Source organism: Cryptomeria japonica, chromosome 1 (assembly GCF_030272615.1).
Source record: "Cryptomeria japonica chromosome 1, Sugi_1.0, whole genome shotgun sequence".
In the NCBI taxonomy this organism is placed as follows: Eukaryota; Viridiplantae; Streptophyta; class Pinopsida; order Cupressales; family Cupressaceae; genus Cryptomeria; species Cryptomeria japonica.
The window spans coordinates 153927177-153930707 of NC_081405.1; the positions used below are offsets into that span (position 1 = coordinate 153927177).

General features: G+C 29.3%; 1 non-coding gene across 1 annotated transcript; it reads left to right on the forward strand.

The window, feature by feature from the left end:
• The first annotated feature begins 3232 nt into the window (after positions 1-3232).
• Positions 3233-3314, forward strand: TRNAS-GCU (transfer RNA serine (anticodon GCU)). The gene has a single exon. It is a non-coding gene; the product is annotated as a tRNA-Ser (tRNA).
• Positions 3315-3531: the final 217 nt, after the last annotated feature.

Genomic DNA, 3531 nt, shown 5'->3' on the forward strand with positions numbered 1-3531 from the left:
CAATCTAGAATCACAGTCTTCAAACAATTGTCTAATCTATGCAAGAATCCCAGTGCAATACCTAAGAGCCACCTACAAGCACAATTCAAAGAAGCACAATGGAAGCCACGATGCAGGATGAGGGAGTTTCATTTATTTGAATTTATTCTTATTTTGTGTTAATTTCTATTGGTTTATGTTTGAAATTGCTTTGATAGTTAAGGATTTGGTGATTTGTCCTTATTTCCTATTTCTGTATCAATGATTTTTAAACATGAAACAGTCCATCCACATGTGCATCGGTGAGTAGGCAAGATGAATTTTTAATGTTTTTGTGACACAAAATTTCACTGACATGTGGACATGTGGACACCGTGGACATGTGGATGGACACGTGGACACCGTCGGGTCATTGAAGCTTCAAGAAGGGTATCACTGAAAAAGCTACTCTTGTTACAAATTGCCTATGCAGCACCCAAACTGTACCATTGACCATGATTTTTAATTAATTAAAAATTCAAATATAATAAGTTTTTTTTTTTTTAATTAATTATTAAGCACGACCAATGGTACAGTTTGGGTGTTACATAGACTATATCATGGACTTCCACATCAGCTCAGTGGATCAATTGAATGCGATATAACTTCAACGACAACCCAATGACTCCCAAGTGGGACCATCACTTAAGAGTGACTTAAAGCGCATGCTTTAAATATGAAGTTACTAGGACATATGAGGGGACTTACAAGCACTAACACATGACTTTGGCAAATAAAAACATGTGTGTGAAGATAAGGAAAAAATATACCAATCGGTAAAGTAACAAAAGCCTAAGCATGGAGCTGGTTAATGCAATGAGATAAAACCCTTAGAGACAACTTAAGAGGAGATCTTACTAGTTGAGACAGTCAATTGAAAATTAAAACAAAAGCTTGCCTAAGGTCATTTGAAAATTTTGACACAAAATGTTTTATACAACCCATCAATTAATATTAGTACCTTCTACCAAATCTAGGATTATGCTTAAAACCCAACCAACTCTTTATCATAACATAAGATAGAAATATAAAGGGGTATGGAAAATGTTAAAGAAAAAATTGATACATACAATATTTGATGAAAATAAGGGGGGTTTTTAATTCGAGCCATGTATTGGGAGGGGTTGACAAGAAAGGAGTTAAGGGCAATATTTTTTAAAATAGGGGGATTCTTTAGTATGCCATGAATGCATGTGATATAACCCAGGTTCACTAAGTGAAGCCCCTGTTGTGAGGAGGTGATGATAGATTTTATGGGGTTTATAGATCAATAATTAATGATATGGTTATCAAACAATGGATGGTACGTGTATGATAATTGGCCAAAGACTTGAATGGGTCACCTTAGGTGAGTATTTGCATAAATTGTTGTTGGAATTGTGTAATTCCAAGAGATATTAATATACATTTGATTCTATGAAATCCTTATCTTGTGTGGCCATTCTTTCTATTGCTACTAGCTTTATCTCCTACATGACGATATTGATGACATTGTTCACCAAATGGAGGTCCAATTTGACCATTTCTTAGAGCATCTTTATGCCATCAAGAAGAGGCAAACTTATTTGCAAGTTCTTATTAAGGTTATTGCTAAGAAGTTGAAGGTTTTGCTTCCTATGAAAGTGATTATATGGTTCTTTGATTGATATGATTTAGAGGAGGTTGAAGTCCTTAGAGATGGAAACCAAGCCCTAGGAAAAAAAAACTAGTATGTGAAAAAAGTATATCTATTTCTATGGTGGGGGATAGGCCTACATAATTTTGCTAGTTCCTTAGTTAGGCTCTTAAACTTATGTTAATAAGAATAATATTTAGTAATTAACTTGTATAATACATTTGAACAATTAAATCCATCTACTTAAAAAAATATTATTTATAATATTAATGTTCAATACTAAACATAATATTTAAAAATAAACTTTTATATTATGTTAAAATCATTAAATGCATCTATTTAGAAAATATTTTTTAGGTCCAACACTTATTTTATTTTATTAAGATTTTTTTCAGTTTATTCTAAATGTTTAAGAGAGTAATAAATCTCTTGCATAAAAAATAGCAACGAAGTAATTAATTTAATTTATTAAAATTGTAAATATCTTAAATACATTTATTTTTTAAATGCAAAACAATAAAAGATATCTCTCAAATTTAAAGAATTATTTATTAGAAATATAGCCTTTAGAATTAACTATGTATGATTTTTGTATCAATAGTTCAAATTACATTTAATAATTCATTATCGAGATGAAGAAAATGGAGAATTAGATTGAAGAAATAGACGTAAAATGAGAAGCAAGGGAAGAAGGGAATGGAGAATGAGGGACAAAATTTGTAGAGAGGGTTATGAGATAGAAGGAAATTAATTTTAAAGAAAGAAAATCAAAAGATAAAATAAATTATACATTAAGAAAGATATAACCAATGAATAGATATAGAGCAAATTTGAATATACAAAAATAAAGCAAACATGAATGAGGTTGCAAGGATAAGTATGTGTATAAGAATATGCTTAATTAAGAGTAACTAATTATTTACATATACATAAACATAAAACATTATCTTGATTCTTATAAGGAAAGGGTATCTCTACTAGTTAAAAACTAGATGGAAAAAGAAGACCTTATTTTTGTATTCTCAAATTTATTCATATATTTATTTATTGGTTATATTTTACTAACGTATATTTTATCTTTTGATTTTTTACTTGAACTTAATTTCTCTCACATAACCCATCTTCTCCACTTTTGTCTCAAGTTGTTCATTCTCGTCCTCCCCTATCTTTCTTTTTAAGTTTATCTGAACAATTTAATTAACTTATTTTCCTTATCTTGATGGTGGATTACTACATGTAATAATAAAAAACTATATTTCCACTACAATATAGATTGTAGAAAGTTAATACCAATTAATTTATTAGTAAATGCTATGACTAATAGTTTATGGTTCTCTCCCACTAAAACGGTTAAATGTCTTTAAAAAAATGATCTTAAATGTCTAGAAAAAACTATATGATCTTTCATTTGTTTAAAAAAAAATTAAATCATTAAATTGAAGAATATATTAAATAAACAAAATGAATATATTAAAACTGAGACCAGAGTTCAAAAAAGGCCCGACATTCTCTTCGTATTCGTATCTACTTTTTCTTTTGCTTGCGGCGGCTCGTAAAAGTTTCTATAAATAAATTAGAATCCTCTTTTATAACAACAACGTCGCTTTGGCCGAGTGGTTAAGGCGTGTGCCTGCTAAGTACATGGGGTTTCCCCGCGAGAGTTCGAATCTCTCAGGCGACGAGTAGAAATATTTTATTAGTTTAATTTTTGTAAGGAATCCATTATTATTATTTTAATTAAAAAAAATTTATTATATTAATATAAATATTTTTGGTTTTATATAGTGGAATAATTAGGTTATACAGATATTAAAAAATTTGTTTATATTAGTGAATATTATTTGATGTTAGAAATGACTTTTGATTATGTTATTACAAGCATTCATTGAAGTTAAATT